The following is a 27,640-nucleotide window of genomic DNA, read 5'->3' on the forward strand; positions in this document are numbered from 1 at the left end:
ACTGGTGAATTTTTTGAGTTTCTGATTATGCCAACTAAGCAGCCCCTCTCTGGACCTCTTGTCCTAAGAGATAATGTATTTTCTTATTGTTCAAATCATTGAATTAGGGGTATCACAAATTGGAATTAAATTTATCTTGTTTGATATGGCATTTTCAGTGAATTGATGTGCCAAGAATACAGCCCGTGAAGTAAGAACTGGAAGGGACAGGCAGGAGGCTGGGGCAGGCCAGGTGGGAGGAACTTGTTGCATTACTCAGACTCACCCTAGAAATAACAGCAACCATACAAGGTGAAGAGAAGAGCACTGGTGTGAGATCAAAGTTCTCTCCACTTCCTTCTTCTACTTTCCAAGTTTTTAAATTAATTAGTTTAAACTGTGAAGTGTTTGTACCCTCTCCCACTAATGGATTTGAAATGACTTATGATAAAAAAGAAGGGGACAATAAACCCAGTTACTCACTTATAAAAGCAGAAACCAAAAAAATAAAAAAATAAAAAACAGCAGAAACCAAGACATAAAAGGGAAAACAAAAATTTAAGAAATCCTCATAGGATAAACTATAAAAACTGAGAAGCTATCCTAGCTCTGGGGTATAACTTTATATATTCACCTATTCACACTTCCTTCTATCCTTTTTTGAGAAGTAAGACAAATCCTTAATCTTTCACTCCACCAGCATCTCTGAGGTCTTATTTATAAATCCTAAACCTTCGACAGAGCTATGAGTTCAACTAAAAGGACCAGAGAAGACAGAGCTGCTGGTATTGGTGAGCCTGGGGAAGTTCCAAACTTCTAAATTCGGAAGATGGAAGTGAAAAGTGAGAGTCCTGTTCCAATAGTGCTTGGTAGAGCCAAAGAAAGGAGTCACCAACATCAAAATGACAGAGCCATTTACTCTTTTGAAGAACCAAGACAGTATTTGTTTTTACAACAACTTCTGTGCAAAATAAAGCCACAAAAGAATTAGCTCTGTGTCTCCTAATCTGTGCCAAACACAGGAATATCACCTGGGCAAAGAAGAGGAAGAGAGTTTCTTTGTCTCCTACACACTGTACCCTAAGAACCACACTGGTAGCATGTCTTTCTAAGCCTATCAGTGGGAGTCTCGGAGTTTCCCATATTTTATCAAGCCACATGAGGGAAGAGTGTGAGAAGGTGAAGAAAAGGAGGGAAAGAGAATTGGCTGATGGTCCCATAGATTTCCTTTTACTTCCGGATTCATGTTTCATTCCACAGCCTCCACAGCCATTTGGGGCTCCTGTTCGTATTACACAGTTTCTCTGCGTGTGACATGAATCTCTGCCAACATAGACACCATATGATAAACCCCTGGGACATGTTTCAGTAGGACTTTATGAGAGTAATATATGGCTATCCAACGTTTATCTCGAAGAGCAAATTCTTAATCAATGACCTACACTTAAAGCCTTCATTTTCCTCTCTAGGCTTCCAAAAGACTTAACTGTCATCTACCTTATGGGGCAATTTCCTAGCTTTTTAGTATTTTCTTTCCTCTCTGGTAACATGATTTTTTTTAATGAGTGCTCTCCTTAGGGAATTAATTATTACCTTGAAGAGTATATTCATATAGTTCCATCAAGATATCTTAAAAATTATTGAATTCCTGACAGACACACTCTGCAGCTTTTAAAAATTATATAATATACATGTGCATTTTTTCCAACTGTATTGAATAAAAAGTCTTTTATTTTGGGATACAAGACAGTCTCTCTTTTTCCTTCTCTCTGTTAAATGAATAAATCAAGCTCATTGGCTGCAAATACCCACGTGGATGTGCCACTGCACACAGACTCATTAGGGTTCTGTGTGAGAAGAAATCTATGTCATGGGAAGAAAGGAGCTCCACAGATATGGACAGTCATCACTGCATGGGCATTTGTTTTGCAGAAAGGAGGCTCATTATAGCACACCTTGTTTGAAGTTTACAGAGCTTTTAGAAACCTGATAATCATGCAGCCCTCATTGAGAAACAATGGCCCTACCGCAGTTGCCATATTCACATGAGGCAACATAGCTAAATAATGGAAAGTTTGCAACCTCTAAGAGAGCACAGCCCAAATGGAGGCTACTTTTCATATTTAACTCATAGCAGATCAGACCTTGTTGTGGAAAAATTGCATAAAATGCCATGAAGCCTAATACTGGGCACTTTGAATTATATGCAGTGACAGGGGTTAAAGAGAGAGCAACAGGGACTCAACCTCACACTCTGCCACTGAAAATGTGGGGTTGTGTGAATACATTTGAGAAAGGTGGGGAAGAAATCTCAACAGTCATTCTATGCTCTGAGATGAAAGCAGCACCACACAGTAACAGGGCATGGGGCCATTGTGGGAAATGTCCTGAGGTTGAACTGCGGGAGATCACATGCTAATGGCATGAGTTCAGGCCAACAGTCCAAACTCTGATTGTCAGTTTCCATGACCGTCACTATCTGGGCATTGTGGCCAAGCCAGAATTGGGATTAGCATCAGGGGGGCATGACATTGAATTGGGGGGCTGGATCCCTCCCTCCCAGACCTTTGTTTGCATGGGTTAATTTGCATGAGGGAAAGGACACCTGTAAGGAAGAAGTTTCATACCTACTAACACGATATTGGAAGAATGGAAAAAAGAATAAGTTATTGCCCTCAGCCAACGGAAGATGAGAAAGGCCATGGGCAGAGGCTGAAGAAGTTGCTTTCAAAAGGGATTTTGTTTTTAAACTTGGAGTATGGCAGTGGAGTTCAGAGCCTGAAGCACCAAATGTCAACTGAAAGTTAAGGAGAAAAATATCCTTCCATTTCTGCAAGTGTGTAATGGGTCTTTAACAGAGGAGAAGACTATAGGAGATCTGATACCATTTAGCAGCATGGAGGAATGTAACATTAGAGTGCCAGGAAAGGCACTAGAGCTATAGAAACCAAGTTCCTAAGGAGGGCCCTGGCATCAGAGCAGTGGCAAGGGGACTTCTCCTGGCGGCTGGCTGGCAGAGGGTACCTTTTGGGATGCTGAGGCAGGAGCACACAAGGAACTAATCATAGCTATGGAGAGATGCCTACAGATAGCTCAAGGGGCCAGTATAAGGGTGGCACTGAGGACTCCAGTAATATAGGTGGAGCCTCCAAACCAACAACCTGTACATATTACCATCACCATGATCTCATTCACACCTTTAGGCTGGTGGAATCTTGGGGCATTCCAATGATGTGTAGTGACAAGGATGATACAGCCATTCCCTCTAGCACTCTTAGTAAGGACTAATGAGACAACATATGTGAAAATGCTAGTACAGTGCCTGGTACTAAGCACTCTGCTCATTTCCTTTCCAAGCTTGACCTTTATAAGAAAGATCAGTCTAGAATATTCATCCTTTCTGTGATCCCATACCAGAAAGACAACACATACTTTATTTTTTCATATTAGGGAAAGTAAACAGAAATAAATGAATTACTTTCTAATTTAGAAGATGCTTGTTATTTTACATAGGCATCAAACAGCTTGGAAATAAATAAGTGAAACATTTGGGGCTTTAGAGGATTTTTCAGTTCATTAAGACAGTAATGTATGAAACAAATACTTTAGTGCTTCTGGAAGTGCTTACTTCGCATGGGTTACTATATAAGCCCTAAAGAAGACAGTTAAAAGGTAAAGTGGGAACAAAAAAGAATACTCTCTAAGGCCACAGACACACTAAAGGATTGGTATAAAAGACCTCGATGGCGTTATATTCTATTTATGATATTTCACTAGATTCTTGTTACACTTAGAAAAAGCACTCTCAACTTTTTATGCGATGCTATACAACAGCCCTATTTGGGCTGATTGCAAGGTCATTAATGAGTTTCAATTGTCCCCAGAAGTCTTTTTTACACTTGATTTCTAGTGCTTGGAAATTTTCCAATAGAATGAACACTTCAGGATTAGAGCAAGGATGGCAAATTTCTCACCTCCTGTGTTTGTATGTGCAGACATCACTAATCAATCACTGTTCTTTTATGCTGAATCATCTTCTCAATACAACTCCAAGGAGCCACTTCCAATCAAAGCAGTTAAAACCAATTTTCTCTATCTGCCTTAATGTTTTTCTCTCTGTGAAAATGCAAATATTTGAAGAAGCGTAAAAATTTATCAATCACTGACAACTAAATGTTAAAAAAAAAAATTGAAAACAGCCCTTGCTCTAGCATTAGAGGAGAGAACTCATGGGTTCTGGAATAGAGGGAGGATAGACAGCAGAATCTAAGAGCTCCCTGAAGATATACTTCACCTACTTAACAATTTTGCCTAAGGCCAGTGCTGCCAAAAGGACCAGTTCTCTCCAGGGCATCTATTTCAGCCATTTACCATCAAATAAAACTTACAACTGGCATATGAATTCTCAGGCCAAGGGCATTTTATTTTTTTGAAATTTTAAAGTACTTGTTGGGTAAACTATTTAAAAAATTCAAGAACCATAAGAGAATCCTGGAAGTAGAAAGAACAGGCAAGTAAGGTACAGCTTATTGTAACAGGTGCCATGCGTCTATACATTGTGCAAGCACAGAAACTTTTGGGCACACATACATGAAAATTGCTATGTACTTTCATAGTTAACAGTCCTCTGCAGCAGACTGGCAGGCTAACAGGTAAGGCAAGGCAAGATGATACATTTAAAAAAGAAATTATGGGACTTGAGCTTATAGCCAAGATTTAGTAATGGGGACCAGATTCATTTCCCCATCAGAAACAACCAAAAAATGAACAAAATACATGAAACAATAATTTGTGAGACACTGGACATTGGGCCAGAAAGGATACTAATCTTGAAAAATGGGCAAAAAATGAGGTGAGCCTAAGGTCTTCCCAACTGACTGCCCTGAATGAGTTTTATAGCCATGGTGCAGGGAAAGTGAACCCAGGCCAATCCAGAAAACTACCTGCATTGCAGAGGTAGACCTAAGAGTCCAGAGAAAACAAGGTAGCTACAGTTTATAAGAGTAATAGAGAAGAGAGAGCCACATAGAGAAGAGCTCCAGAGATCTACAGAGGGTCCCCCTCAAGAATGCAGCTCTGTGCTAATCAACACAGGCATGTGAAGGAACTCCAGAAAACTGGACAAAGAATCACAGGAAAGGGTTGGAGTGTGGTTTCTCAATCCCAGCACTATTCATACTTTTGGTTGCATAATTCTTTGTTATGGGGGCTGTCCTCTGTGTGGTAGGATGTCAGCATCTCTGGCTTCTACTCAGTAGATGCTGGTAGCTCTCTCCTCCCATCCATCCTCCAGTTGTGACAACCCCAAAGCCCACAGATCAGGAATCTCAATGAATTCCAGGCACAAGAAACATCAAATAAAGTCTACAAAGGTACATCATAATCAAATTGCTCAGGTCATAACTACAAGGTCGTGGGATTGAGTCCCTCATCAGGCTCTGTGCTTGTTGGGAAATCTGCGTGGGATTCTCTCTCTCCTTCTCTCCCTCCCCCTTCTCTCTTATCTCTCATAAATAAATAAATAAATAAATAAATAAATAAATAAATTTAAAATTTTTTAAAGATTTTACTTATTTGCTCTAGAGAGAGAGAGAGAGATAGGCAGAGGGAGAAGCAGGCTCCATGCAGGGAGCCTGATGTGGGCCTCGATCCCGGGTCTCCAGGATCATGCCCTGGGCTGAAGGCAGGCGCTAAACCACTGAGCCACCTGGCTGCCCTAAAAGAGCTAAAATTAAAAAGAATGACCGTACTAAATGTTGATGAGGATGTATAAAAAAGAAAAAGAAAAAAATGGAACCCTCCCACTGCTGGTGGGAATGTCCAAAGGCATAACCACTTTGGAAAACAGTTTGGCAACATCTTACAAAAGATGACCCAGCTGTTCCATTTGTAGGTACTATGATGATATGTATTTAAATGTTCACAGTGACTTTTGTAATAGGAAACAACTGGAAATAACAGTTTGTCTATCAACCAGTGAATGGATACAAAAGACGAAACTGGGGTTTATCCACATATGTATGAGCAATAAAAATGAAAGGTCTATTTATGCATACAACATTAATGAATCTCAAATAAGTATACTGACGTTAAAAAGCCAGGCAGATTTAGAGTACACTGCATGATTCCATTTATTTATAACTCTAGAAAATTAAAAGAAATCTACAGTGATAGAAAGCAGATCACTGGGTGTTGGGGATTGAAGGTGGGTAAGGAAGTATATGAGGGAAGGAGGAAATTTGGGGGGTTATGAATATGTTCAATATCTTGATTGTTGCTCATTATCTTGATTATGAGTGTATAAGGGTGTTAAAACATGTCGATTTGCATATTTTAGATATGTGAAGTTTATTTCAGTCAATGTAATTTAATCTCAATAAAGCTGTCAAATAATGGAAGTTATAGGAAGAGTTTCTAGGGGATGTTGTAAAATGTTATACCTGACCTTGATACTAGAATGGAGGTCAAGAGATCTGAGTTCTAGTTCATTTCCCACCTCATATTTGTTGTATGATCTTGTTACAGTTGTGTAAAAATCTCTTGGATTCAATTTCTAACTTAAAGTCAAATAGTTGATTTGATGACCTCTAGTGTCCTTTATAACTCCAAAATCTAATCATAGATAAAAAGCTAATAGAAGAGACGTTGCATGGTGAAATGGAATTGATTGACCTGGGTTTGAATTTCAGCTCCATTACTTATTACTTAACTTCAGATTAATTATTCAACCCCTCTACACTGTTGAGAGTAAGTTCCATGAGGAAAGGATTGTGTTGGTTATGGATTCCTATAACCCAGAACCAGGTAGAGATGCTGGCATATAAATAAATGTCTTCTTTTCTGAAAAATGAAAATAATAATACACCTATTTGCAGCAGAGGGTGTTGATTGCCCCACCCCCATATTCTGTTGTTCTAATTCTACCTTTATTTCAGCACAAGGAGACAGTTTCTGGCACCCTTTCTATCTCAAGCATCAGAAAGTCACCCTACTGAGGGAAACAGTGCTACCAAGAAGGGCTCTGGCCTCAGGAGAAGCTGATGCCCTGAGGGCCACCTTTAAGCAATGAATTTGGGAGGCAGTGGATAATTGTAATAGCCTGCACCTTGATCATGGACTTCTAGGCTCCAGAAGTATGAGCAAATAAATGCCATTACGCCTCTGAATTTGGGTTTTGTTATGGCAGCTCAAGCAGACTAGTACGGTCAGGCATCTAAAACATTATAAAGCAAAATGTAAACCCAACTCAAGAGGGAAGGAAAGTTTCTGAAGCTGAACTTCTGATTATATTGTTGCACTCCAAGTGAGAAAGAAAAGTTGAAACTATTTAAAACCAAAGCAAACCAAACAAAAAAGAATCAATATGCAGGGTTGCCAGATTTAGCAAATAAATTACAGAATATTCAGTGAAATTTGAATTTCAGGGAAACACTGAATTTCTTTAGTATAAGTATGTCCCAAATATTGTACACTCTACAATTATTTGCTATTTATCTGAAGTTCAAATTTAAGTGGACATCCTGTATTTTATCTGACAAGCTTATCAATGTAATTATATAGTCAGCTCTCTGAGGAGCCCAACTGTTTATAAAAAGCTCTGTACAAAAGATTTTTTAAAAAAATGAAGGATTGATTTGTAAAGCAAAGTGGCTCAACTTGAGGGAATTTTATGAGGCAGTCTAAAACCCAGGCTAAGCGGAGGCTCACAAAACAAACTAAAGACAAGAACAAATTCTTTTAAAGCTCAAGGAAAACAGGGAAGTTATTGGCCCACCATATGGAGAAGGTGGCATAAAGTTAGCAGATGACAGAGACAAGAACTGAACTTTCCTTCTGCCTTCTATTGTCCACCCAGGAAAATAGATCCACCCCACCCTCCACAAAAAAAGCCAGCTGATGTCAAGCAGGCCAGGAATCAGAGATAATCTACCTCACCACCTTCAGTGAGCTCAGAATATTTCTATCCCAAATTACTAAGATAAATTGAAGATGTGATCTTACAGATTGCTCTGAGATATCATCGGCAATGGGAGAGGTGCCAGAAAACAAGTAAACATTCCTATTTTGGGGAAGAAGAAGCACGTGGACACTATTGGATACTACAGAGTGGGAGTCCAGTGTCTAGAAAAATTTCTCAGGTAGTTTCCTAAGGAACAAGTCAGGTCAAATGAACTTCTTTCTTGCTACAATTATTAGATTTGTGCTTCAGGAGAATACTATAGTGACAACGCCCCCATTTCAACAAAGTGTTTGATGAATATTTTCCATGATAACCTTGTGGACAACAGAGAAATGTCAGAATCATTTTTTTTTTTTTTTGTGATTCTGAACTTGTATCCCACTTAACTGTGTTCATAATGTCTTAAATGAAGTTATGCTGATCAGATTTGCTATCAACATAAAGCTAAGAGAAATAGCAGATTAATTGGATTCTTTTGGTGGCAAGACACTCAATGAGAAATAACTGAAACAGAAATTAATTGCAAAGGTACTAAGCCTCAGACTCATAAGAACCAAAGCTTCTGGGAAGGCTATAAAGTACAGTGGTTATCAGTGCAGACTCTACTTTGAATCCTAGCTCTACATGATGTTGGGCAAGTCACTTCTCTGTGCCTCAGCTTCCTCACCCATAAATTAGTACCTGATATAAGCACTGTATCTTCAATTTTATATTATATATGGTGTGATTATTTCCTCTTACTCCTTGCAGAGCAGCTTTCTGCTTCTGAAATCCACATAATGGAGACAAACATGGCTCCTGTTAGCACTTGAGTCTGTTACCTTGTAAACCACACACACTCTCTTAATCCTTGGCAAAGGGATGTTATTTTGTTTGTTCCTTATGCCTTCTCAAGACCAAACCATTATGATCAAGAAATAAATTCTCATATATTTATTAGTTCATTCATTCAACACAGGTGAGTTGAGTTCTTAGCATGTTCCAAACACTTTTCTAGGCACTAAAAGTACAGGAGTGGGAAAAAAAATGTCTCTGCTCTCATAGAGCACATATTTGCTGGAGGGAGATGGAAAGGGTCAACAAAGAACAAATTTAAATATTATAATAAAATGGTGACAAGTGTAATATAGAAGAAAAATGTGTAATAAATGGATAGAGTGACCTGGAAAAAAAGGAAACACTATTTTATAGAGGTGGTTAGGGAAGATCTTTCCAGTGAGATGACATTTGAGCAGATACCTGGGAAGAGAAGATACCTGGAAGGTTGTTCTAGGCAGAGGGAACAGGAATTGAAAAGCCCTAAGGCTTGGATTCCAAAAGAACAAGGCCAATGTAATTGAAATGGGAAGAGTCAGGGTGAAACGAAGTAAGAGAGATTACTGGACCCAGGTCACGAGCTCAAGAGGAGCCTGGCAGGCCATGGTAAAGAATGTGGATTATTACTTTGAGTGAGGTGGGAGCCATTGCAAGGTTTGGAGCAGAGGATAACATGGAGTGATCTGGTTTTAGCTGCTGGGTGGAAAACGATCATAGGTGGCAATCTGAAAGCAGAAGGTTATTACAATGATCCACGTGAAATATAATGGTGTTTTGAATTCTAGTAGTAAAGAGAGTTAGCAGTGGCCACCCTCAATGTGCCTTCAGTACTGCTCTATTAAATGTGGGGTGTGAGACAAAGAGAAGAGAGATGACCCCCAAAATTATCACAGAGTGAAGGGTAGTTCAAAAGTTCACTAGTGAACTTTTACAAAAATGTTCCGGAAGGAACAGATCTGGTGGGGAATATCAGGAGTTTTCTTGTGGACATGTTAGTTTGAGATGTCCTTTGTCATCCAGGAGACATCAAGCAGGCAGTAGGGTATGGGATTATGGGAGGGTTCAGGACAGAATGGGAGCTAGAGGTGGCCTTTCAAGCCATGGGATTTGACAAGCTTACCTAGAGAGGGGAGTTGAGAGAACACAGAGGTGATGAGAAATTGAACTTGGGGGTACCTGGAAATACACAAAAGAAGGCAGAAGAGACTGAGAAGGTGTGATCAGTAAAGTAAAATAAGGACCAGGAGGGGAATGATCAAGAGACCAGCTGGAAATGTCTGAAGCAGGCAACTGTGCTCGATTATGTCAAGGCAGGTTACGAATTGAGAGATGAGGCCCTCATATGATGACAAGCCTTGTAAGAGGGGTGCTGAAGGGACAGGGCTGTAGGTTTCTGCTACATGTAGTGAATCAAATTGATGAAAGCAAGAGAATTCAAACTTATTTTGGTAAATTGTGGTAAGAAGCTTAAAGCCTCAAATAAAACTTAAACATGATAAATCCTCAGTTGGATCTTAGTTTCAGACTAGAAACTATAAAATCTGTGTAGATACACATATGAAAGACTGAAAGAATATGTCCCCAAACATTAACAATTATTATCCATAATTGTTGGAGCCAGAGATGATATTTATTTTTCTTATATTTTTGTAATTTCAAAATTTGCCTATGATAAATATGCATTGCTTTAGTAGTCAGGAAAATATAACAAGTATTATAAAAGATCAGTTGTGTATAAATAGGGATGGGAAGAACTTGTTTTAATTTATGCAGAAAAATCCCAAAACTTGTTGAAAAAGATCTCAGGTTCCATTAATCATGAATGTATAACATGGGCAGCCCCTGTGGTGCAGTGGTTTAGTGCTGCCTGCAGCCTGGTGTGTGATCCTGGAGACCCGGGATCAAGTCCCACGTTGGACTCCCTGCATGGAGCCTGCTTCTCCCTCTGCCTGTGTCTCTGCCTCTCTTTCTCTCTGTGTGTGTCTCTATGAATAAAAAAAAAAAAAAAAAAATGTATAACCTGCATTTTTGCGTTTTTTAAAAAGATTTTGTTTATTTATTCATGAGAGATACAGTGAGAGGCAGAGACATAGGAAGAGGGAGAAGCAGACTCCCTGCAGGGGAGCCCAACACAGGACTTGATCCCAGGACCCTGGGATGAGGACCTGAGCCAAAGGCAGATGCTCAACCACTGAGCCCCTTTTTTAAAAGATTTTATTTTAATATGCAGATGTCCCCTCCCTTTTTTAAAGATTTTATTTTAATATGCATTCTTGTATTAATTCAACTGAAAGTGGGAAAACCAGACAGCCTCGCTATTGGAAAGTATACAGAGAAGGTAAGGATAGGGAGAGATGTGGAAAGTATGTCATGGGGAAATGTTGAGGAAAATAGAAATGTGCCTACTAGAGGGAAAATTTCAGTCATAAAGGATATGTGATGAGTTGTCATGTGGTAAAAAATATCAGACTTGGGCAGCCCTGGTGGCGCAGCGGTTTAGTGCCGCCTGCAGCCCAGGGCGTGATCCTGGAGTCCCACATTAGGCTCTCTCTGCATGGTGCCTGCTTCTCCCTCTGCCTGTGTCTCTGCCTCTCTCTCTCTCTCTCTCTCTCTCTCTCTCTGCGTCTCTATGAATAAATAAAATATTAAAAAAATATATATCAGACTCAGGCTTCACTTATAACCTTGAGCAAGTCGCTTAATTTTTCTGACTCTTGAGACGCTTGCTGATAAAGTAGCAGCAACACCTTCCGCATAACACTGATTTGGAACATCCTCTTTTCTGACTCCCATGTCAGTGTTTCCAGAGTCTGGTCCAGAATTGGCTGAATGCAGATCTCATGAGCTCCCCTTTGGGTTTCTCTAAAATATCTCCTCAGAAGCCTTGGTAAGCTATGTCAATTTCATTGAAGATTTTATCCACTTCAATGAGAAGATTCACATTGTACACTTCTCAGAGAAAAAAACTAAAATACTGCTCTTCTAAGCAGTCTTTGTCATGGTGGCAATGGGGAGGGGGGATGAATGGGAATGTGTATGTGGTGGGGGGGATTCTTCCACCATCAGACTCACTGGCTCCTTTCTAGCTCCTCAGGATACTGGAGTCATCAAATACCTTCACCTTCTTCTGTGAGAGCAAGTCATCCTCTTTCAGTTCCTATCTTTAATTCAAAAAACCAAACACTATTATTCTTAACAGAGCAAAGATCCACTCATGTAGCAGAATCTACCTTCCATAGCAAACGTATTTCTGTCCTGAGTGTGACCTTTGGGATCTCCAAATCCCCTTCCCACCTCCCCAATGTAAGTGCTATCAAGTTTTCCTTGCAACATATCCAGTGCTCTTCCCATGAGGAAATGGGCTGAAGGACAACTCTTCATCCACTTATATACATATAGTATTTGGTATACTACTGTCACCCAGTAAATGATTAGGAAATGATGGGTTTTAAAAACTATTATCATTCTCTTTAAATATTTAAACAGCTGTGTGGCAGCTGAACATAGACATTTATTTTCTATAGTTCCCAAAGACCCAAAAGGACCAACAGATATAAGTCACTGGGAGCAGAATTTGGCTCAATATAAAGCAGATATTTCCAGTGATTAGAACTATCCCATAGAAGAGAAGCTTCTTAAGGTGGTATATCTTCTACTGTTTGAATTGTCTGATCCAAGATCTAAAACAGGAGACAGTATATGGGAATGGAATTAGTTGACCAAAACCCTCTCTCCTGACGGATAATGCTGTGATACAATGAAAAGTGCCTGAATGGTTTCTTCTGTCTTTCCTTTTTCTTTCCAATATCACCCAAATCTAAGGTGATATTATACCACCATAAACCTGATCCCTTTTGGGTCTGGTAGTGTTTAAAACACTCAGGGATAGAAAACTCTCTTGGAAGGGGTGGAGTCGACATAACTGCTAGTTTCCTGTCACCACTTCAAAGGCCCTGGGGGGAGGGGAGAGGTTAATGCAGCCGCTCAGGCCACCAAAACTGTGGGATACAGAGCTGTGCTGTGTCCTGGGCCTTCAGGGCTGGAGTGATCAACCCCAGGGAGGGGGAAATGGTAACCAGACTCCAGGACACCCCAGGGGCTTTCAAGATATACATACATTTGCCATTTCCCTGATCTTTTCAGAGCACAGAATTAACTTAAAGTCCTCCACATGCCAGTGTGGCTTTGACTGTAATATAATCTTTTTAAAAGGTTAAGTTAATCTTGACTTTTACTGTTGCAGCATTTCAACCTAATGGTGTTCCATGCACAATCTAATTGGATTTTTATGGGCCTTTATTTAAAGAAATTTGTTTAGTGACAATGACAATTTGAGTATTATAGGTAGGTCCCTTTTGTATAATATCAAAGCGACATAGTGTACAGACTGCTAGAATATGATAACAGATTTCTCGTAGGCGGTTATTATCTAAAACCTACCTCAGTTTAAGCACAAGCCATACAAGAATTTATGTGCTCAATGATGTTATTACCGACCTTGCAAAATTAGAGCAAATGGGTAGGTGGGCCCGAGATCATGCTAATGGAAGGTTTCATGCTATACAATGAATATGTCATGTGACTTCTATAGAAAATTCCCCTCATTTCAATGGTGAGTTGAATACGAGGTTGAATTTTTAAAGGCTATTTGTCCTAAGAGATTATGAATTTATACTGCCTTGGGTTGTATTCCATCATTATTAAAGTCCAGGAGTCCTCTGCAAAGTTTGTTTTACCAGCCACAATTGGCAGTTACATCTCTTGCAATAAATTCCTTCACATTGGCTGTTTGACATTTCAGGGCTAACCCCTGGCTTAACTGACTGCAGGTAAAAATTTGACGCATATCTGGTTTTAACAATGGTCTCTGGGTCTACTTACTCCCAAGTACTCAACCAATTTACATCTTTCTTTATGGAACTCTTTTTTTTTTTTTTTTAAATTCCAGGAGGTACAATCCTAACTGTTTTTTTTTTCAATTATTTAATGGTTTCGTTTGCTTTTGTTTTAGCTCTAGTTTGTAAAATTCAACTCGAGTCTTTCCTTAAGAATGTGGTAAATGGACATATTGTGAAAAAAAAATCTTACTGATGCTTTTCAGACGTTCAAGATTACGGGTTATGCTGGGAAGCCTTTTGTTCGGAAGCCAAGAGAATTGCACTGTATATGGATATGGGGTTAAATATTTTCCCCAGGTAATTTAGGTATTGTTCATATGCGTTTACTAAAATGGAGGAAGCATAAGTTTTGTTCTGGGAATTTTAGGGATTAGGGTGTTAAGGAAAACAGAAGAAGTTTGCAGGATGTGGGAAAGAGTAGGAGGAAAAGTATAGCTAAGGAAAACAGAAAGTGGTGATGACTGGGTTTTAATTCTCCCTGATGATAGGGATAGGAGTAGGGATAGATCAACTTATAATTGGGAAAAGAAATGTGGTTGTTAGTGAACTATCTTTTCCAAAACGAAGAGCAGTGATGGGCAAGGGAGAGCCTGACAGATGTAACTTCCATATGCCACTGAAAATTCAACTTTTGCCAGCCTCTTAGAAGGCTTAGAAGACATCCATAATCCATTAATATTTTTAAGTAATTCTTTTTATTTTAGAATTGTTTTATATTTAAAGAAAAGATGCAAAGATCTTACAGAGTTCCCATATGTCCAATACCCAATTCCCCATTACTAAAATCTTACATTTAAATTGTATTTTTCTTGCAATTAATGAGCCAATATTAATATATTATTATTAAATAAAGCCTATATTTTATTTAGATGTCCTTAGTTTTACCAAACGTCCCTTTTCTATTCCAGAATCCCATCCAGGACACCACAGTACATTTAGTCATCATGTCTCCTTAGACTCCTCTTTTTTTTTTTTTCTAAGATTTTATTTATTTATTCATGAGACACACAGACAGAGGGAGAAGCAGGCTCTTCACAGGGAGCCCTATGCAGAACTGAGATCATTCCCTGAGCCAAAGAAAGGCTCACTCACTGGCTGAGCCATCCAGGCATCCTTTTTTTTTTTTTTTTTTTTTTAGAAGACGGCTCCTGGCTCCTCTTGACTGTGATATTGCCTTACACTCTCCTTGCTTTTGATGACCTTGACAGTTTTGAGGAGTACTGGTCATTTATAGAATGACCCTCAATTTGAGTTTATTTTGTTTTTTTCATGATTATATTAGGATTATGAATTTGAGAGGAAGACCACAAAGGTAAAATGCCACTCTTATCATATCACATCATGGGTACATATGATCAACATGTTGACCTTGTGAATGTGTTAGTGTTAGCCTTGATTACCTGGCTGGGGGAGTATTTGTCAGGTTTCTTCAGTATAAGGTCCTCTTTTTTCTAATTTTCCATACAGCGTTCCTTTGAAAGAAATCACAATATGCAGCCCATATAAAAGGAGTGGGTACTTACATTCCACCTTCGTGAAGGACGAGTATCTATATAAATTATTTGCAACTCTGCTGATGCATTTATTTATTTATTCAATCATGTATCAATCATATATTTACATCAGTATGGACTTATGGGTATTTATTTTATATTTTGGGTTGTATATTTATTTTATTTCTCGAATTGTTCCAACCTTGGCTCTCATGGGCTCCTTCAGTTTGAAATATCCCTATCATTGTGGGTTTTTTTCTTTTCCTTTCTACTTTCTGATGCTTAAAGATCATCTCATTTCATCTTGTATATTTCCTGCTTTCCCTTCTAGAATCAGCCATTTTCTCTTCTGCAGAAACCAAGATCTGGACAAGATGTGCTTGTTGCTACTAGAGCATGGTTGATTTTAGGCCCTTTCAGCTGACAGAGCAAAGAAGTATATGTATATACACTGACCCACATGCATGTACATATCTCTAAATATTTCTCTTTGAACTATGTGCCTTTTATGTGAAGCTAAACCTAAATACATACTAATGTTTCCAACTAATCCATTACCACCTAGATCATTCCTTCTTCGTCCTTTGCTTATCAGCATATTCCCACTCCAACAATGAAAAGACTGAATCCTACCAATGATTGTCCATTTATTTAATTGTTCATTTTCAGTGTATATGTATAATGGCATCAGAATTATTAATCCATATCCTCATATGAGATGATTTTATCAGCTGGAGTACAGTGCTAAGTCCAACTCCTTCCACCTTTAGTCTTACAGACTCCACTTGTTCCCAAAGCTACCTAGGTCGATAACTTCCCCCCCCCACCTCTTTCATTGAGGTTGTTTTATACATTTGTAATACAGTTGGATTCTCCTATCACAGTCTGCATTCTATTCTGGGATCCCCCAGCCTTCTAAATGATTTTTTTAAATTTATATACATGAAAGTTCACTCTTTATGTTTTAAGGTTCTGAGTGTTTTGACAGATGCATAGTGTCATATATCCACTATTACTGTGTCATACACAAGTGTTTTAATGGTTAAAGAATCCACCAGACTTCACCTTTACAACTGTAGCCTCCCAACATCACCTCTCTGGGACCCCTAGCAACCACTGATCTGTTAACCATCTCTATAGCTTTGCCTTTCCAAGAACTTCATATAAATGGAATCATGTACTGTGTAACTTTAAATTATTTTTAATAGTGGTAAAGTATACATAGCATAAAACTTACTATCCTAACCATTTACAAGTTTATAGTTCAGTGGCATTAAGTACATTCACATTGTTTTGCAAACATTACCACCATCCCATTCTAGAACTTCCATGTTGCAAAACTGAAGCTGTGTACCCACAAAAAACCAGTCGACTATATTTGTATGGTTTATTTATGGGCTATTTATCCTGTTTCATTGATCTGTGTATCTATTCTTTAAAAAAAAAAAAGATTTTATTTATTTATTTATTTATTTATTTATTTATTTATTTATTTATTTTAGAGAGCTTCAGAGAGACAGAATGAGAGAGCATGCGAGCGGTGGGAGGGGCAGAGGAAGAGGGAAAGAAAGAATCTCAAGCAGACTATGCTGAGCGCAGAGCCCAAAGTGGGGCTAGATCTCACAACCGTGACATCATAACCTGAGCCAAAACCAAGAGTTGGTCCATTCAACTGGCTGAGCCACCTAGAGTGCCTTGCATCTGTGTATCTGTTCTTTTGCCCATAAAGCACCATCTTAATTCATCCATCCATTTTTTCATTCATGCGTTTATCCATCCATCCATTTATCATTCCCCTAAGAAATATTTACTATCTTCCTTGTGCATGATATTGTGCAACATATTATGGAAAACAACAATCATAACAATCATGGATATCATGATTCAGACATAGTAGTTGCCTCTAGGAGATGCAGTATAGCAGCTGGGGATATGGGTTGAAGAGTATTACAACATATACACAAATAGTGTAAAACAAATACAAGGTGATAAATGCTGTAAGAGTTGTACAGAGTCAGTTTTCCAAAGAGAATGTTATGGAGACTCACTGAGAGAAGTTAAGATTTGACCAGATATTTGAAGGATGGATAGCATCTAAATGAGAAAAAGATTGCAAAGATAACTGTAATAGGTGGAAAGCATGGTATGGGCAGTGTGGGGACAAAGTGCAAAGTTTAACAGTAACAATAGAAATACAACCAAAGCCATGTCAAATTTGAATTTGCTCCTAGTTGTGTTGAAAAGAAACACTTGAAATTAAATTTATAACTCATTTTCTGTAGCCCAGTGTATCCAAAACATCATCATTTCAATGTGTAGCCAATTTAAAAATGTTGAACTATTTTACAGACTTCTTTAGTGCTAAGCCTTCAAAATCTGGCATATAGATTTTGCACATGTCAACTTGGAACAGCCACACTTCAGTTGCTTAATAGCCATCTATAAATTTTTGCCATCTATGAGATAGCACAGTCCTACGAGGTAAGGAATGAGAGAAAAGGCTGCAAAGGTAGGTGGAGGACAGATTATAGGGAAACTTACATACTGAGGTAGATTTTAAGCTTTATTCTATAACCATTGAATAAACACAGACACTTTTGAGCAACTGAGTGACTCCCACTAACATGATGCTCCTTCCCGGGGCATATCCCAGATAGGCAGCCAATCCATGTACTCAGGAGGGCTGAATGATCAGAGCAATGTTTTATGGAGATTAGTTGGTCATATACACAGGGAGGTAGAATTGAAAAATAGGAGGACTAATGCATTGGTTCTTTTTATTTAAACCACATTATATGGGAGCTTTTTGATATGATATGGATCCTTTTCTTTTGCCCTCTTCATAAGAGAAATTAAGGACTAAAATATTAGCTATTTAGTGTCAGACTGTCATTTCTAGTGTTTTGTCCCTTATTGTGTTGGAGTATGAGTAGGACAGGCTTAGGCTAGGATGCTTTTGGTGGCCTTTCAGAATGGGTCTTCTCACACGTTACAATTGCTACATAAAGAAATGAGATGCTTTTCTGAAAAGATATGGCTAGAGAGTGACTAGTTGCAAATCAATTTGTTTATATACATTAATTTTTTTTTATTTGAGAACATTCCCTTGATAGTGAAAATCTAGGAGCCTTCTAAAATGAAAGTGATAGCAGCATTAAGATCCCTGTCCTTAGCTGGATGTGGGAAAAAAAACAAACAAGTTCCTTGGGTTTGTTGTGATTATGGGTGCCATTCTTCTTGCCAAATCTATTCTCACAAACTAGCAGGAAATTAAAGCTGAAAAGCTTTCTTTTTTTTTCCCCTTTCTTTTTTGACTTGAGATTATTTCTAAAGACAGAGAGTGAAAAATCTATCAGGAGGCCATTTTTTAAAATAGAAAATGTAATATTTGCATGCAGGGGTGTGTGTGGGTGCTGCGTTTTAGGCCTGTCAAACTTGACAGCGTCCTTTTAGGCTTTTCAAGGGAAACTGCGTAGTATCAAGCCATATTCTCCATCAGCTATGACAGATCTCTACATGTTAATATTCAGATTTGGTTGTACTTTCTTCTTTGTAATGAGGCTAACTTGGTTTTTACAGGCTTGTTGTTTTAATATCTTTTTAGTCAAGTTTGAACAGCACCAATTTGGACTTTTAGCTCTTTGATAAGAATGAGATTTTAATGTAGGCCATAGATGTGTGGGCATATCTGATATCATTTGTGAATATGAGCATTGTGGAGCTTTGCAGAATTTTTTCTGCTGCTTTTGTTTATTAGCACAGTAAGTATCTAGGAGCTTAGGTCTCTGCTGCTGGGTCATGGTTAGAGTATGCATTTTTAGGAACTGTCTCCATATATCCGAGAATGACATTCAGTTAGAGTTGCCGTCTATTAAGGCAGAGCTTCAATAAATAGACAAAGGTTTTATTTTGGTTCTTCAGAAAAATGGAGGGACGTGGTGAGCATGAGCAGAGCGGGCTGCCAAGCAAATGTCTTGGGTGAGCGCAAAGTCTTACATGATTTTAGGAGGGGTTTCTTCTCTAGTCATAACATTATATGAAAATAACACTACTGTAGTAATAAGCAGGAATTAAGTACATTATAAACCGCTCCAATCAAGAAGTTATTTCAGTATAGTGGCTTTGGAATTGAGAGTTAGGTTTGACTTCTGGCTCCACCAACAATTGTTGTGTGACCATTAATTGTTCTAAGACTTAATCTTCGGTCTGTAAAATAGGTTAATAATAGCAGCCTCATTGGACGTACAGGATGTCTAACATGGAAACTATATCCAGCTGCTGACACACGCATAAATGGAAGCTGTTGCTATAAAACTATGCTAAAAGCTGCACTTGGCTTGCAGGTCAAGACTGCTCTGTCCTGCTCTCTCTTGACTGGCTTTCTGGAACGAAGTTAAGTAAGGCAGTTGTGACCAACATGTGCAACTCAGAGCTCCCACCGACCGTAGCATAAGCGCCCGATGGCCAGAGCAGTTCCCCTTCTGGATCCGCCACCGTGTCTGCACACCTCTGACCGGCTGCGCCCAGGCAGTGATGGCCAGGGAGCTCCAGCAGGCCCGTTCTGGCCAAATGCTCCTCTCCTCCCCTGAGCAATGCTGGCTCAAGGACTCCTCAGGAACCCAGCTGAACCCTGCTTAAAACTCCTCTCAGTTGGAACCCTCCTTCTACTCCTTCCTTCCACCTTTCCTTCCATAGACATCAGAGCTGCACAGTTGCTGCCCTGCAAACTCTGCCAGCCTCTGCAGGTGCATCTGCTGATCTCATCCCATCTTGATGTCACCTTCTTGGTGGACCTGAACTCCTGGGTCAGCCCGTACCTGGTTTTCAGGGACTGCTCATGTAGGGTTCAATTTAGTTAAAAAAAAAATCCAGGGAATGTGCCATATCAAACCATTGGAGGTCCTAGAATACAGAAGAGGAATGAATTGAGATAATTCATCGAGATAATGAATTGAGATAATGTACCTAGCAGAGAAGGAGTAAAGTGAGAAGAGCTATCCTCTTGCTTAAACGGCAGTGCTTTTCCCACTTCTCTGGAGCTAGGTGAACGCCAGGTGCAGATGCCCCAGCAGGATGCTCTTCTCTCTGGCCCCTGGCCCCCTGCACCATTTGTTATTTTTGCTGCTCACTTTAGCCCTGAGAAGGGACTACTACTTATTTTTTCAAGTAGAAGACGCTTTAGGTTTGCTTTGAGCTCCTTTAAGGATATGGATACACTTTTGCTGGTTTTGTATCTTAGCTCCTATTAAAGGGACTCTTGATTTTTATTTGCTGTTCATTAAAGAGAGAAAACCAAGTAGCCCATGAGAGCTAAGAATGCAAGTACTCTGGGCCCTTGGCTGGGCTCCTCTTGTCCCCTGGGAGGGCCCTCTTTGTGACCCATGGACAACTTTTATGAACAAGAGGCTATCAGAAGAGTTGTCACTTAAAATATTTTTTTTCCAGAGGAGCAGGGCACATGGGGGGAGGAGGGGCTAAACAAAATACGTGAAGGGGATTAAGAGGTACAAATTTCTAGTTGTAAGATAAATCTTAAAAAAAAATATTCTCTGCCTTATTTCATTAGACTGTTCAGTTATTGATTCTGTTCCAATTATGATGAAACTACTTAATGCTTAATTATTTCCCTGCAGCTATAGCTAGTGTCATGTTCCCCCTCAAGTTCTAAGGAGTAAATGCATACGGTAAAAATAATTAACAGGAGGAAGAGTCACAAGTTTTGAGAACAAATTCTCCTGGGGGTAGGGGGTGGGCAACACTGGACTTATAAAACAGGCTGCTTACCTGTGGGGGCGGGGATTTTCGGGAGGCTGGGGAGTCCTAGGGCACTGACCCCTGGAGGGGAAATAGAATGCAGAGTGGGCTCCAGAGATCAAAGATGCTTCCAGGGGTGGCCTTTAGATTCACCACATGTCTGTCATGGAATTAGACATGCCGGCTGCCCCACACTTCATTCCCTTGCCTCCCTGCTGTGCTCTGAGTTCAAACCAAAAGTGCATGGGGAGGGGGCCGTGCAGGGAGAGGGGAGAGCCGATGCAAAGAGGCGGCAGAGACAGAGCAGATTTAGAACAACTCACAGTTCTCTTCGCAAGAAGGTGCTTTCCCGAAATTCTCTGGCAGAAATGAAAAAAAAAAAAACAAAAAAAAAAACAAACCCTGGTGTTTCACACAATCCCTTTCGGGGCAATTTTATATCACTTTGCTAAAAATTGGATATGTCTTCCTAAGTCTTCCACAGCCATTGGCTCAGCAAGAGTTTGAAGTGTTGTGGCAGCGACCCTGACTTTTTCCCTTGCCTCATCCACTTCCCACTCACCCCCTGCCTCTCTTTTTCTCTTTTATGTGGATCTATCTGTGTCTAATTTAGATGGCAAGTTCCTCACCACTGTATGTTAGAGTGTCTAGCATACTGTGCGCACTTATAAATGTTAAATGATAATAATGATAATATGAGAGCCCTAAAGGTGCCAGCTGCTTCATTTCACTTGAGAGAAGAGGGTTTTCGCTACAGACTGTAGTTAAATAAAGTAAGGGCAGTGAAGAGGGAGGGCGTATGGGCTTTCTGGGGCAAGAAAGGGGTAGAGAGGCTGTTAAGAACTTGCAGTCGAAAAGAAAGGGGGCTTAAAAAAATCAGGGGTGCCTGAGTGGCTCAGCGGCTGAGCATCTGCCTTCAGCTCAGGTCAGGATCCCGGGGTCCTGGGATTGAGTCCGGCATCGGGTTCCCTATGGGGAGTCTGCTTCTCTCTCTCTGCCTTTCTCTCTGTATGTCTCTCATGAATAAATAAATAAAATCTTAAAAGAAAAAAAAAATCAGCCAAGACCTTGAGATGGCAAACAGAATTCAGTGCTTGACCTTGAGTCTTACAACTTTTCAAGCAATCTATTGGTTGCCCAAGGTTTCAAACAAATTTGAAGGCCTGAGTTCCTTGCCCAGCACAGAACAAATACTTTGTGCCACGAGAAAAAACCGCAGAGGGTAAGAGAGCCCGCAGAGCCCCTGGGTCTCAGATCTGATTCTGTAGCTCACCGGCCGTCGAACATTTGCTGAATCTCAATGTGAGATGCTGAATTTCTACGACGTGTTTTCTCATCTACAAGATGAAGGGGGCTGTTTACCAAATAATCCCCAAGAATCTTTCAGGTTCAGAAATTCTATGGGCCAATGGCTGCATGAAACCGACCGTTTCATCGCACACTTACTGCATGCTATTCAAGAAATATTGCTTTCAAACACGTTACCTCATTCAGCACTCCCAAGACTGTAAAGCAGTAATTGCTACAAAGCAGTGATTGCTCCTGTCTCTAGTTTTCACATGAGGAAACCGAGTTGAGAAAGAACAGCCTCTTTTCCCAGGTGCCAGACTAGTGGCAGGAGAAAGAGCCAATGCCATCCTGAGCCTGAGGCCTCTCTGCTGACTTACGACGGTACACTCCATAGTGACGTTGCCAGCCAGGCCCACGTGGCCTTGTGAGTCAAGCCTAGAATGCACAGCAATGTTCTGGAAGCACTGGCAAGTGCGTTTAGAATATTTACTTTGGTCAAACCACAACAGTTTATAGTTACCTCCCTTACAGGCCTGAGATTACTTAATAGCATACTCGTTAAGTGCTAGCCAGCTCTCCCTGGCACTTTGTTGCATCCTCATAACAACCCTGTAAGATTAATCCGAAGTTTATAGAGGAGTAGACTGAGGCACTGAGGTTCAACAGATGATGGAGATGGGGTTCTGATCCCATTTCCTTCCCCGAGTCCTGACTACTTGCTGGTCATCTTTTGATACCTGGTGGTTGGTTGGCTTAGAGCATTCAGCAGAGAAAAGCTCAACGCAGTAGAGAAAATGCCCAATGCAGAGCAAAAGAGCTCCAACAGTCAGGGCCCCAGGATGGAGAGCCACTGAGGCCACATGCCAGATCACATAGAGTCCTTGGGGAAATGTCTGGGACCCTGAAACTCTTAGCTCTAGCACTCGGTATCTGCACACGTCCTATGGTTCGGATGCCACATGGAGAGCTGGGCCCCGGTGGCCTGCATCTCTTTGCCCTGCTCCATGTGCATCTTCAGACCAGAGGCGGGTTGCACTCTCTTTTCTTCCCCTTGTGGTGATGTTCACAGGCAGGGAAATCAGGACATGCTACACTTTGTGCCGTGCACTCTTGTTTCCCATGAGTCTCTGTGAGAAAGACAGATGGAACGTTTATTTTCATGACTGGGGATGGGAGGGAAACAACATGCACCTGCTCCTCCGTCCTTAGCTGAGTACTGCCCCCTTCACCCAGACAGAGGCCACGATGCAGGGTTGCAAAAGCAGTCACAGCCGCGACTTGTTCTAGCCCGTGGCCTTCTTGCTTAGTGAAGCAGGGAGAAGAGGTTCCATCTCTCCTTCGAAAGGATGCTGGAGGATGCCTCGGACCTAGTGCGTCCTTAATACAGAAAGTAACAGATGAAACTGGGTTTGGAAACCATAAATTTAGGTTTTACAGCAACAACAAAGACAAACCCACTGTTACTGCCCTCTGTCCACAAGAGAAATGATAGATGCTCCTTCACAAAGAAAGATGCTTTGACAAATAGCAACCATAAATAGTTGGGGTGCTCATTTTTCCCTCCTTCATTTGTCTTTCTTCTCCTTCCTTCCTTCCTTCCTTCTTTCCTTCCTTCCTTCCTTCCTTCCTTCCTTCCTTCCTTCCTTCCTTCCTATTCTTGTCATTTGAAAAACCATAATGGCAATGTGTTCATCATATGTGGTATTTCTAAATATACTGATATCAAATGAACTTAAAGTTATTTTGTTATGTGGAAAAAAGTAAGATGAGTAGTGTATATGCAGGCATTCCCTTTTGTTACTCAAAAAATGTATATGTAAACACACACACACACACAAAGAGTTTTGTTGTGTTTTTTAAATAAAAACAACAAAAACAGTGTTTACCCTATAAGGGTGTGGGCTCAGGGCATCTGCCGGCAGCCCCTGCCCACTGGGCTGTCCTACTAGCCACATTAAAAACCATAATAAGGGGCTGGACCCTCCGCCTCCCCACTCCCCCAACCACTCCAGCAGCCTGACCTAAGGAAAGGCTTATAAATTTAGACACACACACACAATATCTTAGATACAGAGATGTACTCACAAAGACTATTTCTGGAAGGATAAACAATTGGTAATCTTACTTGTTTCTGGGCAGGGGAACTGGGGCCAGGGTCCTTTTCATTAAATATCCTTTTTGCTTTTTTTGATATTTTTGAATCTTGGGCATTTGTTTTCTAAAAAGATTATGACAGAGGCCAAAATAATCCCAATAAATCACCAGAGATAAATAAATCAGTGGAGAAAAATGTATGTAATTTTTCACGGCAAGGGCTGGGGACTGGAACTCCTCCTAAGAACTTCTCCTTGCCCTCGAGAAGCATGTTAACAGGAAGAAAATCCTGCATAGAGAGAAGAGAAAAAAAATCATATTTCCCAACAGCCACCTATGCTCTCACGGAGCTCCTGCTGCTTCTGTTCGCAGGAAGAGGACCTGCCGCTGGGCTCTGGGCTCTGCAGAGAGCTCTCATCCTTCCCAACCCCTCCTGGTCACCAGGGTTACCGAAGCGGACTTGGGCAGAAAGCAGACAGGTGGGCGGAAATGGGAGTAGGATGCTAAGTAGAACACAGATTGCAGAAGTCAACAGAGAGCCTCCAGATGTGTATCATGGCAGGTCCATCCTGGAAGCACTTGACCCTCAGCCATCTGATCTTGCCTCGCTGGATCTAGTCGTTCCCCTCAACCCACAGAGAAAATATGCTCCTTACACCATTATCACAGGTTGGCTGTGAATCTACCTAGCTGACTGGCAGAAAGAAAACAACATCCTAAAGAGAATGTTTATGCATTTGCCTGGGGTTCTGCTTGGTGGGTCCACCTGAGAGTTATGTGGATGATCTGAACTTACAAGAATAGCAGGTATCTTGCTACCTATTAACCAAGTTCTATTTTCCTCTTTATGACATCCTTGGAAAACAAGTGGCCTGTCTTCTGGAGAGAGGTAAATGTGACTTATTTTGGAGGGACAGCTAAACAAATTGCACTCCTCAAGCTAAATAAGGCCTTTATCAGCATTGGATGTATAAAGCAGGAGTATGCAGTGAGAGGTGGCCACCGACAGCTACATCCACGTGTGTGTGTGTGTGTGTGTGTGCGTGTGCAATCAGAGACTTCCAGGTTTTCAGGGAGTGTCCCTGACATGAGTCTGCTCCTTCTCTTCTTTATCCTGATGGAAATTCCAGAAACCAACCTAGCATTTGGTTCTGAATAAAGATGTTTGGCAAAGGCCAAGAAAGACAGAGTAGTGGGAAGGGGGAAAAGCCAGTGCAGGAAGGGAGCGTGTAATAAATGGGAGAGTGGAATGTGCTCCACCTGACTTAGCCAGATGCCTCCAGAGGGAAAGAAAGGAAACAGCTAAATGCCTTATATCCCCTGGAGCCTTCAAAGGAAGCCTGCAAAGCAGGGCATCAGGGTAATCCTCACTCGTTTAATATCTGATGCGTTTGCATCTGTGATGTGAAGAGTAAATCAGAATTCCTGTTACAAGAACAGAATTTTAAGTGCTAGGAGTTAGCACAGAGGTCAGGCAGTCTTATCACCACCTTATCTTATTTCACATGGTATCCGGATGAATATTTTGGGACAGGAGTGGACTTTTTTCCTCCAGGACCATTAGGAAAAGCCATAAAGAAAATGATTCTAAACCCAACAGTCTGCTATGTGAAAGGAAGGTTAATTCTATCCTTGGCTGCCATCCGTCCCTTCCATGGACTGTCCAGATCCCCACTATTAAGACCGTTTTGCTGGAGTCTCAGTGCAGGTGCATTGTTATTTTAATTATTTAGGATGTAATTTCTGGGCCTGAGGTAGATGGATAGCACATCTTAAGGAAAATAGACTCCCCCCGCCACCACAATGAAATTGTTCTGTAAAACTTTAACAATGGATAATTCATATGTTTGTTAGATATTGTTAACTTTATTTTCAGAGGAGGCACTAACATTTTTTGCTGCCTGGGCTTTGGGGATCCACTTGCCACGGAGAGACATGAAGTCTAGATTTAATAAAAGCATGCAGTGCGAGGTTTATGCAATATTATTTTTCTTATACTGGGCTGAATGCTTTGATTATTACTCACTCTCAAGTATTCCCCAAGACATGAAACTTTCTGTATTATCATGTTTATGTTACTGGTCAAGGAACTTTCAAGTTTGTCAGTCATTATTACCCCATTTGATAGATTAATAAGATGAGGCAAACAGATACATTGTTGGTGAAACGAGAAAGAATTTTACACACACACACACATCCCTAAAATCTTATGAAAATAAAGTTCATCATCTTACAGAAATATATTTTTCCCCTAGACAAGTGTGAACACAGGCTAGTTTGAAATTAATAATAGGTCATGTAGTGATATAATTTTATTTTTCTAACATATCTCTCATTTAATCTTTTTGAAAGTAATGGTAGAATTTCTTATTAATAAGGTGGGAGGATCCTTGGGTGGCTCAGTGGTTTAGTGCCACCTTCAGCCCAAGGTGTGATCCTGGAGTTCCGGGGATAGAGTCCCACATCGGGCTCCCTGCATGGAGCCTGCTTCTCCCTCTGCCTGTGTCTCTGTCTCTTTGTCTCTCTCTCTCTCTGTCTCATGAATAAATGATAAAATCTTTTAAAAAAAAGAGAGATGGAGAGATTTCCACCCAAGTACCCCAGCTAGAAAACACATTCCTGATGCCTGGCAGCTAAATCCATGCTGATTTATACATTCCTACAACATAATATAGGGTCCTGGCTGAATAAGATGCTACATCAAGTTCTACATACTTGAGAATGCTCAGGTCCAGAGGTCTCCCTCAGAAGGGGTTACGCACTTGCCTTTGGCCTGTAAAGACACATAGGGGACAGCAAGAGGTTGTTGCCCTTGCTCTAGGTGGCCCCAGCATACTGGTGAGAGGATGAGTCAGGCAGAGAGCTTCCAGCTACACCAGGAGGAAGGGAAGTTTCTTGGAAGCCTGAAAAAAAGAGAAAGAAGAGTACATTTGGCTATCTTTCATGTTTGGGGGGTAATCACCAGGCTTTTTTCTCTTTCCTGCTACTGCCTACCTTTTGACCACTTCACTGTTCATTAGCACCTCCGGCAGAGGGTGAACAGAAAAAGGGAGAAAAGATGAAACTCGAATTCATCCATTTGAGGTGCTAATTCCTGACTTTCACACCACGCTAAATTGCTTGGACAGGTTATTGGACGATTTAGAGTTGTTTTTCTCAACCCTTTGGTCTATCAGTGAAATTTGTATTGTACACTTTTTCAAAGCACTGGAGCATTTTTGTCCCATTTTCTTAGCAGCTCAATGAAACCTTTTTTGGCAATGATGAGACTTGAATACCATAATTCCATAAGAAGGCTAAAGCTAACTCTAGTTTTTCTGTGTTAATGAAGGAAAGGGGTAAGATTGGAAATTTAA

The 27,640-nt window shown here is 40.5% G+C and overlaps 1 long non-coding RNA gene across 4 annotated transcripts in view; it reads right to left on the reverse strand.

The window, feature by feature from the left end:
• The window catches only part of LOC140635079 (uncharacterized), a 74,990-nt gene that overhangs the window by 16,631 nt on the left and 30,719 nt on the right, over nt 1–27,640 (reverse strand). For 3 of the 4 annotated variants that reach the window (XR_012032429.1, XR_012032430.1, XR_012032427.1), the window contains 2 exons: nt 27,000–27,187; nt 3,954–4,095 (listed from right to left, as the gene is read on the reverse strand). This is a non-coding gene — a long non-coding RNA (uncharacterized lncRNA). The remainder of the gene's footprint in view (nt 1–3,953; nt 4,096–26,999; nt 27,188–27,640) is intronic. The other variant, XR_012032428.1, reaches the window with a different exon arrangement.

This window comes from Canis lupus, chromosome 6, assembly GCF_048164855.1.
Source record: "Canis lupus baileyi chromosome 6, mCanLup2.hap1, whole genome shotgun sequence".
NCBI classification, from domain to species: domain Eukaryota; kingdom Metazoa; phylum Chordata; class Mammalia; order Carnivora; family Canidae; genus Canis; species Canis lupus.